At 39.9% G+C, this 12,837-nt stretch overlaps 1 protein-coding gene across 1 annotated transcript in view; it reads right to left on the bottom strand.

Moving 5' to 3' along the window:
* The window catches only part of cntn4 (contactin 4), a 131,881-nt gene extending 124,513 nt beyond the window's left edge, over positions 1–7,368 (bottom strand). Inside the window, exon 1 of the mRNA XM_030050988.1 lies at positions 7,254–7,368. The gene's annotated coding sequence lies outside the window, so the exon portion shown is untranslated. The remainder of the gene's footprint in view (positions 1–7,253) is intronic.
* Positions 7,369–12,837: the final 5,469 nt, after the last annotated feature.

Here is a 12,837-nt window from a genome sequence, read left to right as displayed (position 1 = left end):
ACATCAACATCAATATGAGGGTGAAGAAAGCACAGAATCAATTATTTATTTATTTTTTTTTTCAGACTACATCATTTGCTAATGTCTGGGAGGATCTGCCAAAGCCTTATTCACTCGCCTTTAAGCTCTCTGCTCCTCCTCCTTGCAGACATAATTGACATGGATGCCTCTGTGTCTTTTCAGAAAAGAAAATTTGAGGCCACATAAGGAGAGGGGTTGATCAAACAGCCATTATGAAAATCCGATATTAACATTTGACATTTCCGACTAAAATGACAATGTATCCTGAAGTTGTGAGCTTTTGATGAATATGACAGGACTATTAGGAAAGTGGACTTGACTGACCTTCCTTCTGCTAATGGGCCTGATTTGCACTATATGACTGTCTGGCACAAACCAGGAAAGTTTGGTGATTTAGCGCATCTCCATTTCCCATCAATCCAAAATGGGTCGTGTTCTTCTCCACAACAAAGCCAAATAAGCATGTTTTTTGTTTTTTTTCTTCCCATGCATTGTCCTTGGTTTAAATGGATGAAGCAGCTAATTGGACTTTGATACAATGACTACAGAATCCCATTTATCTGAACCACAGACATCTGAAATGGCCTGCTGAACAAACAGTGCTTTTTCTGGAATGCTTAATTATTTCATTTGAGAAATAGATGAGATGTTGAACGGCCTCACCTTGCATTTGCAATTCTATGAAAACTTAATGACCTCGTATCAATGAGAAGTATGTTCTTGATGTCAAACAACTCATTCTTATTATTTATTTATTTATTTATTTTTATCTCTGGAGGAAAAAAAAAAATCTTCAGGGACTTTGAACAACAACAAATGGCAACTAATGATAATTGCCAATGCCAGCAAATCAAGATCTGCTAATTGGATAATTGGGAAAATCAGTTGTAGCAGCTGCATAATGTGTCATAACTAAGACGCCATTAACTAGTTGACATATTACCGAATTCATCTTCAAAATCTGTTTGCCAGCCAAAAATAATTGTTTTAATCCAGTACATTGTTTGTGATTTTGGATAAAAGCGATGCACTGTACAGCCCGGGCTGCTACATTTTCCCCCAAGGAGCGGTTATCTGAGAGTCAAAATACACAAATAACTGTGTTTGCTGGTATCAGTTGGTGCTCTTTTGGTTGTCTGTGCAGCTGGGCACAAAGGAAGCCTTTTTCCGAGGTTCTTGGTGCCATTGAGGCGCCCTTGAGCAAGACACTTCACCTCCAACTGCTTCAGTGGAGCTGCTCAGTGGCAAAAAGCAGAACCGTGGGCAGCTCCCAGGTGCAACTGCATGCGTGAGCAGCAGGGCACTGCTGAACAATACTGCAGCAAACACACTCAGGATTTATATGAATGGAAAGGTTAAAAAATGCACATGGTTCTACTGGCACTTCTGTGGATGAGAAAAATATTAAGCGTAAATAGTTTGGTGTGTACTGTTTTTGTGTGTCTGTGTGTGTGTGTACTGGTTAACATGTGTAAAGGTCAGAGCACTGAATTCAAGCATTGTGGCTAGTGATAGATAATAATTTCCAGTTTGTGGTGGCTAATTCCTGCCACTGAACCTGGATACTGAGATCATCACTACATGTCAAGCACGCTGGTGCCAGTGAATTTCAGCTCATTAAAATCCTGGTTTAAATAAGCTGATAAATCAGCATATTTTTTTCTCCAAGCTATTTTGTGAAAATGCCATTGCCACTAACAAATGTCATTACAATATACTAAATGTCACTTGTACAAAAACTACTGATTTTTTTTTTTTTTTTTTTTTTTTTTTTTAGAATTTCATTGTCAATAGTGTCACACATTTTATTTTAAATTTACAAGTGCAGTGCTAAACAAATAACAACTGAACTTAAAAGCGTGAAGTTTACGGAGATGTTTCTACTTATATTTCTTTAACCCTTCATATAGCACAGTGCGAAAGTGTGAGGAGCTAACTCTCATAAAGTGTTTTATAAGGACGACGCACACAGAGTTTGTGTTTCTGGAAGTAATCCAACAATAAATGTGTCTTCTCCACTCACGGCAAAAACTCTCGGCGCTGCTGCACGCCATTGAAAACACAATGTCACATGAACAAAAGACCCATTCATCACTGTATGAGCTAAAATAAAAATATCTACATCTCTATATGCGTGTAATGGTTCGCCAGCTCCAGCATGGATGTAACAGCAATTTAGAAGAATATTCATTGATTGGACCTATAATTTCAGCTATTAACAATTCTCACTGTTGTGGTAAGACAGCAAATGCAGTATCCGCGGGCATGAAAAACTCCACTTCCACAAAGCAAGAAAGTAGAGATCCAACCCTCAAACTTGTGACAGCGACATGTATAAAGTCTGGGCTAGTTGTTAAGAGTTTATTGACAGCTACCAATAAAAAGCAACACAGTGCTGAGGATACATGTGTAACATTGCATTGAGTCTTCTCAGACACTCCATTCAATTCTTTAATCCCAAGTCAGACAGAGAAAATGCCAGTGGCCTACAAGGAATGCAGTTTACTTAATGTTTATATTGTAGTAAACAAGGGAGGGAAGATGGCTCTTGCATTGACAGCCACACCCCAATAGACTATTAGCATATACCTCTCCAAAATACACACACCAAAAAAAAAAAAAAAAAAAAAAAAAAAAAAAATCTGAAGATGTCCTCTTTTGGATGTTCAGTAAGACCACAGAGATCCACACCGAGTGAAATTTGTTATCAAGAAGAATCACAAACCTGACCTCAACCCGAGATTGCTTGGAATGAAGACGTTTGCAGCCCTTATATAAGTACATTTAATAATGCAGTAGTCCCAAAGCTCAGATCTCCCCTGAAGTTGGTTGCTGTGTGGCATTGCTCTTATTAAGCACTCAATTAAAGCCATTCCCAAGGAGAGACAGTGCACAACATTGTTTGAATTAGGAAACATTGCAAGCACAGACAGTCTGCAAAGACTACCCCAAGGACTGTTCTGCCTTGAAACCAAAAGCCTAAAAGTGACAGCGTGATACAAAGCTCTCCTTAAAACAGAGAAATGATTATAATATGATTGGATTACAAATAGGGCATTTACAGAACCAGTGAGACTAGATAAATAGAACGGGAGATGGAGCTGTCTTACTGAGCTGTCTAACGTCTATTTTTTTCTTTTCATTTGAATAATAGAAATGAAAAGAGAGATGGGGCTCAGTAGACATCACTAAAAAGCTATGTTATATTATTATCCGGTGCACTTATTCATGACAGTTGTGGGCCCCCAATGCACGGCAATGTGTGCACCATCCTTTTTGCTGATGAAGGCGGGACACATTTTTGTGTGAATTATACTTATTCATGACCTTACTTTGACTGAATTAGATAACACTCCATCATCCCCCTAGGAGTGAAGTAGTGGGCGGAGGATTTTGCATGCAATCCCATGCAGATAAAAGATTTGTTTCATTGAAATCCAGTCTGTGGAGTACAGGCCAACATCAAACTGGGGACAACTTGTTCTGAGCAGAGCAACTGCCTTTTAAGGAGACCCTTTTACCAGTAACTGGCTTTTTTTAGCCTAAACATTTTCACAAAAGAAAAAAAAAGGCGCCAGCAATCTCCAAAACTGGTATCCAGTGGATTCCGAGTAATAATTTTTACTTTCTCTTTGAGCTTACTCTATGCATTAAACCACAATCACTCACTTTGATGCAGTGCAAGTGAATTGCCTGTTTCGTCTATCTAGTTCAACTTCGCTGCAAAATAGTAGACAACTGAAAATCCTTACAAGAAGAATAGCTCAGATCCACAAACCTTACTTGCAGTGTTACCTGGTGCTCTGGGGTGCTGACGTCTTACATAAGCAGAATACAACCTAATCATATCTACCATGTCTTCAGTGTTATGTGTTATGCTAAGGAATACCCATGTAAAACAGTCATATCAATTTGCCCTGTGCTTTCCCTGCTGACTGACAAGAATTCCTCACCATCTTGTCAAACAACTCTATTATGTCAGATTTAGACAAGTAATGCATGGCACTGAAAGCATAAACCACACTGCACTCTGCTAAAGTAGTATCAGGGGCCTGCAGCTTCCTCATCCATAATGATATTCTGAAAAATCTCTCGGTGCTGTTTACTTTGAAAAACCATCGAAGTGAGGCAAAAAAGCAGCCATGCTTAACAACTGACACCAAGCATTTGTTTGTCATAAGGACAACCTCATCGGCAAGGCCCTCATGCCACTTGGGTTTAAGTCGCAAAAAATACCCTTCTCCTGTTCAAAAGCTTCAACTGATCCATATCAGACTCAGAATGGTACGTTGTCTATCAGTGTGGAAGCCAAAGCACCTTTGAAGATTGCAGTCTTTGTCTCTTGTGAGTGCCGGAGGCCTGTAACATGCGGTCAAAGTGCAGGAATGTCTGCTCACACCGTTGGGACAAAATATCAAAAGCCTGGACTCGCACTCGGGTTTGTGAATCCATTTAGCAAAACAAAATTCCTAAAGGACAAATGCACATGTTGCAGGACAAACAGAACATTTGCTCATCAACATCAACCAGAAAAGTTCAACCAATAAAAAAATCCAGTTACTGTACACAAGCATGCAGCCCTGCTAAAAACTCAGTGCACACGAGCTAGAGAACTGAACCCGATGGAGGCAATTTTGTTTATTATGAAATGGCTTTGTCGAATACTTACTTATAATTGGCCAATTGGCAGTTACTTCTGAATTATGACCATTAAATTGTACAACTGAGTGTTGCTAGAGACAATCAGTTTGTTTGTTTCATGGCTACCTAGCTTTGCAAAACTTTTACACTAGGTCTGCAAGTAGTATAGTCATTTAACATCAATTTTCTGTCAGTTTATTAACTGTATTGGTAAGCAGGTATGTATTGAGTGCGATAAAGTACAGTCAGCCAGGTATTATTGCAAAATAGACGCTTTCATGGTGATACAAGACCCCTCTGCTGGGGTGCTGTATCGCCCTGTTTGGGTTTATTTTGCAGTAATGACTTGTACTGTATTTGTTGCTTATCCCCTCGCTCCCAGCCTGCCTAGAGTTTCAACAGCTGACTGGTGAGATTTCTTTGACGGGACTAAATGGTAGCTGGTTAAGAAGCATCCATGTGGCTTTAATGACACTGCTTTTACTACAGTGTATCCGATGACAAAACAAGTCAAAGTGAAGACTCCTTCCTCTCTGCAAGGCAACATGGGAGTAGCAAAGCTGTGAACACAATGCCACCAATGACTTCATTAAAACGTCTCCCGACACGTCTCACACAGACCCAGTGCATCGTGTGGAAATGCAGAATTCCCTCCTTTCTGCGAGCTAGCTTTCCTGGAGAGACATGAAATAAAAATTACCTTGATGACACATTTCTTCGATACTTGCAGCAGAAACCATGTGATGAAACTTTTATGATGCGTCTCTAAATGCATCTATCCCAGAGTATTTTTAATGTCACTTCTGTGCTCCATCACTTCTGACAGGCTGTTGGCTTCCTGCACAGCAACCATTAAAGGGCTATTTTCATCTGGGCAGCCTCCGGTGCATTAGGCAAGCACCAGATATCACTCGTTACATGCCACTCAAACAAAATGCCACTTATGCCACACCAATTAGCATTAACAATTCAAATCAAATAACAATGTGGACAATTAATGATTGATTTTGCCTTTCTGTTATCTTTACTGTGCACCTTCACGTGGAGCGTTGCAGTCACCACAACTTATGGTCTGCAGCGCCTGGGTTGTGGTAATGTTGGTGAGTGGCGCAATCTACTCTCCAAGCTCCACAGTGGTTAGTTCAAAGTCATTTTTAAACATCTTCCACTGAAATATTTAAATTTAGGATTAAATATCCTCAAGTCTTGGCTCTCTTATCTCTGACTTTTGTGGAGAAACGTTAAAATTCATAAATCAAGTCTGAACTGCTGGATAACTTCACTAAACTCTTTTCAGGGTGACAAGGAGGATAGGAAATTACGTGTTCAAACAGAGGCTCATATGCAGCACCCAGAACTGCTCTAACTGGCATTTCATACTACGCATTGCCTGTGCCAGGGCTCAGTGCCTGTGTACGCACTGAGCCCCATTCGATCTTCCAAAAGTAGAAATTTCTACATGAACCACATTCAGTCGTCTTTTGACTGCAATTGCCAGCAATTTTGGCAGACATGGACATGTCAGATCTGCCATAATATCCAGGCCCATCCCTTAAGAGTGCAAAAACTAAAACCCGACAGATGATTAAATATCTATTAAACATATTAAAGGAGGCTTATGACATCTGATCCAATACAAGAATCCAATACAGGCATCCAGAATAGCCATTTGACAGCTTACTAATGACTGCCAGATGCATTGAGTAACAGAAGTGATGTACTTAAAAAGTTGGTTAACTATGACCTCTAGTTACTGATTAGCATAAGACAGCCACCAATATGAACAAAAATCAGCCACACATTTTATTTATATTTCCTTGAAATACCCAACAGTTTGGTGCCACTGTGATTTTTTTTTTCTTACACCTAAAGATCTCTCACCCTGACAAGGGGGACAAACTGAGTTAAGGTGGGTTTACCCTTCACTATAGTTAATACAAACGGTTGCTGTGCGTGAATTAAAAATATATTAGTGAGGGAGATGAAGTTTTCTCCCGTTTTTCTTGTTTAATCCAACGGGATCGTGGACTAGACAGATTCCCGTGGCCGCGGTAGGTGGTCAGCAGCATAATCAGCAAATCCACAGGGATTATTCTAGGGAGGGTCAGCGCCGGGGGATTACTAAACATCTGCACTGATCGGAGAGACACTCGCAGTGCTCTGACTCACAGATTACTTTACTTCAACCATGATAGTCCCACAACAAAGTCGACACGCTTAGGCAAATCAGATCACCAGGGACTCCAAGTGAAATTCAGAGAAGGCAATCCTTCTTCATCCCGGTTCCGAGCCCCCTCCCCTCCCCTGTTTTCCACTCTAGCCCGTAGGTTTTAACGTAATCTTTGAAAAGTTAGCGGGTAGGCTGAGCTTTACGACATTTGTCTCTGAGCCCCCTCCATCGTTTCTTAAGTACATCTAGAATTTGGGATTAGGAGGCAACAGAGACGAAGCAGTCATGAAGTTAATGGCTATGGGATAAACATGCAGCGGTGATAGTAAACACCAGAGTACAACAATAACAATAATAATAATAATAAAATTAATAATCAGAATAGTAATAATAATAATAATAATAATAATGATAACCTTACCTTCCGCAATTACGTCTCCGAGGAATTTACAGCCTTGGATTAATCCGTAATTTCACACTAAACAAAATTGTGCACACAGACATCACTGTTGAGTCGCGGCGACACTGCTGGCCAGATATCCGTCTCCACAGCCGACACTTGTGCGCCAAGACGCCGTGCTGTGTGCGCTACATTCACAGGCTGCTGTGCGGCAACACTACTGTATCTCCATCCCCGGCTCGGTGTCAGTGGCACAAGTAGCTGACGGCGTGGCGTTTCGCAGCTTGCATACTGGGAACTGAAGCTTGGTGTACTTACTGCGATGCGTCAGTCTCCCTCCCCCCTTAAACCGTGCTGAAGCAGAGCGGGACGCACGGCCAGCGGAGAAGAGAGAGAGAGAGAGGGAGGGAGAGAGAGAGAGTGATGGAAAGAGAGAGAGTGATGGAAAGAGAGAGAGAGTGGGAGAGGGAAAGAGAGAGAGAGCTGTCTTCTCTCCCCGACCAGCCTCTCGCCGCTCCGGCCATCCAAGCGGAACAGACTGCCCTTCTCTTCCACTTCCTCCTCCTGCTTCTCCTGCGGCGGCTGCTGCCGGGGTGTCCAAACAGTCTCTGATGCTGATGGACCAAAACCTTTCAGCCGGACTGCTATGATAAACAATCTATGACAGTGTCTTTACAACATAACCGAGGTACCCAAAGCGCACTGCAAAAAATCTGTCTGTCTGGTGTATCAAGACATCTAGCATAGTCACTCAATCTTATATTATTTTGAACAGTCAGTGACATAATTTCACCTGTTTCCAAAACAAAACTTATTTGAAGATTTTTTCTTTTATTCATATTGTCTTGACATGTTTCAAAATGCACTTGTTTCCATAATACAAAATGCGAAATTGCATCTGCAGCTGAAACAAGTGGAAGAACCCCCTCTTTATCAGATTTGTTCAAAGAAAAAAATATGTTTGCATTCAGATTCATTAGATGAAGTTCCTTGTTAGGATGGACATTTTTACAGTGTATGGCAGTATCTGGTAAGAATGTCTCCCTTAGTGGGGGTTCACTTAAGTGCCAGTAGGGGGTCCTTGAAAACAGCTCACATTATCCATCTTAACAAGTGACTTACTAAGGCTTAATTTTTCTTAAAACAAGTAAATTATCAGCCAATGAGGACAAAGAAAACTGTGTGTGTGTGTGTGTGTGTGTGTGTGTGTGTGTGTGTGTGTGTGACATACATGTGTCCATGTTTCATTTGTGTGAGAGTAAGAATAAGGCAGAAGGCAGACCAGACCACTCCTCTAGCATAAAGAAGATGATTTTTGATTTGAAACAAGTTCATTTGCACTGGAAATCTTGCTGTCACAAATTATCTTACAAGTGTTTTGTTTTTTGTTTTTTGTTTTTCACTTATTTCAGGTTTTATATATCATATAACTTGTTAAGGTGGATATTACTGGAGTGAAGAGAGCCTCAACTAAAAAAGAGTTTAATGTCAGTGTTTAATTCACAACAAGTTTGTATAACGGCACAAGTACTTGTGCACAATACGTGACTTACTGAACTGTTTTCACTCTCTTCACTGTTCTCTCCGTTGCTCTGAAACGAGGATTTTTGCAATTCTTTTCTAGGTCATATCTGGCAGCAAACATCTTCACATATGGGGGGGTATGTGGGTAATCTCATCAAATGAGGAGGGGGGTCTGTACCCTGATGCGTACCTGTGAAAAGGTCCTTGAAATTAAACACCTTAGGATCCTCCCGTATTAGAGCACTCCAGCATCCGCTCTGAGATTCTTGAAAAAAAAATAAAAAATAAAAAATACAACAACCTCTGTTGCTCTCACATCAATTTGGATTCAGGAGCTCGCCTCTCCCAGCAGGAATCATTCAAGTAACTTGCTCATGCTTGGGTTTTTGAGAAACTCGGAGACCACCCACAGGACTAGCAGAACAATTTGCATACACTAAGTCGAAGTTCCCCTCATGAAAAAGAACTATACAGTATTCCTATGATAATACTTTCCTTTTTAGGAATATAAGAATTTTATAGAAACATGGTGATCCTAAAAATCATTGTTGAAAGACGCTTTTTCAGTAGGAATACTTGGAATATATTTGGGTACTATAGGAGGACTGTAAAGTCACTATATGCAGTATAGACTCATTTTAAATTCCTATTGAAAGATTATAGTGATTTCACATATCCTAATACCACCAAGAAAATCTATTACATCACTATTTCTACAATGAAAGATTACAGTAAGGACCATGCAGTGGATGCAGTTTTGTACATGCATCGTTGTACTGTAGCTTATCTAACATTTTTTCTCACCACTTGGATAAAATCACCACACCATCATTCATTCATTACCATTCAATAGACAACAGGTCTCCCTTCAATTAAGCAGGATTGGCTGCAGGGATCAATATTTGCCATTGACTGGTTTGTGTGTGTGTGTGTGTATGTGTGTGTGTTTGTGTGTTGCACTGGGCAGGAGGTCAGATGGGTCCATAACCCCTCTGCATCTCCATCTTAATCAATGGACTGATTCTACTGATACCTGCGACTCCCAGTGGTATGTAGAGATAGTAATCCAGAGAGCGGCTTGACTGTCATGAATTTGTGATGCGTGTGAAGCTGATCTGCTTTCATTTCCATTATCGGGCAGGTCATCAAGCCAGGAGAAGTGCCATGTATTTGGAGCACTTCTAATATCTGTCGAGGAGAGTTTTGCACTTCATCGTGTAGCTTTTTTGTCACATTTGAGGTATATGGTGTATCTGTTTAGTGCTGATTCATTATTTCCTCAGGGTTCCGGTGTAGTTGAAAATGTACCTTAGGCACCTTAGATGCCCACAAAACTCTCTCTCACACGCAAATAGCAAACAAAACAAACAAACAAAAAAATGGCAAACCACAATTTGACCCATGACCACAGCTGACCCATGACCAGCCACCTCACTGGGTTTCTTGATGTTATGTGGATATGTTTGGAAACTACTACGGCTCTGTTTGTACTTAATCAGCCCCCTCTTCAGGCACTATTTTCAGATGGAGACATATAGTACACTCTGTTGTGTGGGTGCCAAAGCATGAAAAACATTTCCAAGTTTCACAGAGAGGAATAGTCCATTCATGTGGCATCAGGTAATCTGAATCAGCGAAATTCATACCGAGCAGTTAGCCAGACTAACTATTATGACATATTTAAAATAAGAGCAAAATCCACATCATCCTTTTATTAACAATGTCATTGTTTGCTTATTGTTTGTCTTCTGAGTTTGGTTTTCCCTCTGAAATTCAGGTAAATGCAATGCAGTTTGGCAGCTGTAGTCCAAGATGTCGGAGCTTCGTAAAAGCATGTCAAAGCCTCAGGAGAAGTGTGTACTTTTCAGACCAACCCAGGTATTTGACTAATTATCACACAGTGATGAAGTAACCCTGACAAAAACTGTAAGAGTGCACTCAGCAGAGTGAAGATCTCTGCCAGATGTGTTGTCTCACCCTGGTTGTCTCCTCTTCTCTGGTGCTCAGCCTTAGATGAAAAACCAGCTCATGAATTAGCACTCAGTTGTGGTGTAAAATTGTTTTCATTTTTTTTTTTTTTTTTTTTTTGACTCATCACAACCATGAGAGGTCCTAACTGTGCTCAGATACTATTTCCCTGAAACTATTATTCTAATCTCACATACTGCCCTGTGGTATGTGAGATTAGCTGTGGACAGATACACGCACACGCCAACAGATACTGGACACACAACCAAACACATAATCCCCTCCAGGCTGCCACCCAGTGGAAATAATTCATATGTATGGGATGTTCACTGTGATGTATTACCTCTCAAGCAATTTTAAGCCTCTGTAAGATGATTTTCATAGTGAACTGAAATCAGTGGAAAGCAATGGCTGTTTGGCGGGTAGGAGAAATATAGCCAAACATAAAAACACAAATTGTATGGTGTGCTTTGGAAAATGGTTGGTATTGTCAAATATACATAGTTCTTCAAAGATCCTGCAAAGAATCAATAGCCCCAGCAGAAAATGTTCTTATAATCCAAGCCTGTGCTGAAATATCTGTTATATTGAAGTTTTTGAGGCACTCCTTACAAAATTGATTTGTCAGAATCCATAACGGACTTCAAAGCCCCAGAGGGCCTGATTATCAGGGTCACGCAGGTCATGAACAATTGACATCGGTGGTGAATCTGGAGAACCTGCCTTCAGTAATCTGGAAATTTGATGTGGCTGTGATAGTCTCTTATGAAGCACAGCCTATAACATATTTGTCAGAATACAAAACATTTCAGAAAGTGGTTGCTAATCTCCCTGTGGTCCACGCAAGAACAGAAGTAATCAAAACAAGCAATTAATTAAAAGCACACTATTAATAACACAAAAAGACCAAAAACAGGCCAAATGTAAAGATCAGTAAATAAAACCTCCCATACATATGAAAAACAAATAGTAACCTACAATGAAAACAAAAAACAAAACTGTGAAATTCACATCAACAAATAGTTAAAAAAAATAAAAACAATCAAAAAGTCTGAGACAGAAAAAAAAACACATTAATATGTATAAGAAATTCATCAGTTTTTTGTTTTAGTAACTTTTTAATAATTTAGAGAACCTACTTTTAGTGTGTCTGAAATTGACAGAGAACAGTTTTCATCATACAATTAGTTCTTGGACAAAAACCAGTAAATACTATTTTATCATAAAAGAACTGTGGAGTGTTATTGTGAATAACTTTGTGCTTGAAATAAAAATATAATGCACTGTGGTCATTCAAAGTCAGGACGGACCATTGCCTTTAAACTCAGATATGAACTGAATAGATAAAGACTCTAGTTTGTTTTGCTGCAATCTTGCATTAAAATTGCCCGAATTAGAAATGTTTAAAGTCGACTGTTGTGAAATTGCTTTGTGAGCTCAAATAGATTAAAACAGCAAATGCTTTCAGGAGCAAGTGACTGGCTCCTTGTTATAAGATTTAGTGATTTGGGAATTTTTTTATATGTTTCATGGCCTGTAAAGCCAGTAATAGAGAACAAGTTTGAGGTGTTGGAGCCGCACTTTTGAGCTTTAAACTGCACTGTCTGTACTTTATCTCTCAGTGGGAGCTACAATGCTGGCGGTGCAAATTACAAGTAAAATGTGTAAATTTTCTATATAAAGACATATGGCATTGCATATTTGTTTGTGTGTATTTGTGTCTGAGAGACAGACCCATATGTGCCAAAATGTTTCCCTCGAGGAAGAAACCACCAGGTGGCATTAATCCCCAACAAAGTTTCCAGATTTGCCAAATCTTGAGGATTAGATTCTATATCTTGTGTGTGCCTCAGGGCCTATCCAACAAAAATGTGCCATCCTGATATAAGACTTAATTGTAAAGAGTGGGATTTGAGAAAATCTACACCTTTTAGAGGAACCAATTCAAATGTGAGAAAGCGATAATTAGTGAGAGTCTGTGGATGAAATTCCCAACTGACATCTAAACTTTGGCATAGATGCATAGGAATGATATATTGTGGTGGAGAAAGCCAGAGTATTAACCTGGGAAATCTTACCAAACCCTGGAGCAAAGGTTCAATAAGTAAGTGAC

This window comes from Myripristis murdjan, chromosome 5 (genome assembly GCF_902150065.1).
Source record: "Myripristis murdjan chromosome 5, fMyrMur1.1, whole genome shotgun sequence".
NCBI classification, from domain to species: Eukaryota; Metazoa; Chordata; class Actinopteri; order Holocentriformes; family Holocentridae; genus Myripristis; species Myripristis murdjan.
Note: the sequence above shows the minus strand (reverse complement) of the source record. Positions and strands in the feature narration are given on the sequence as shown.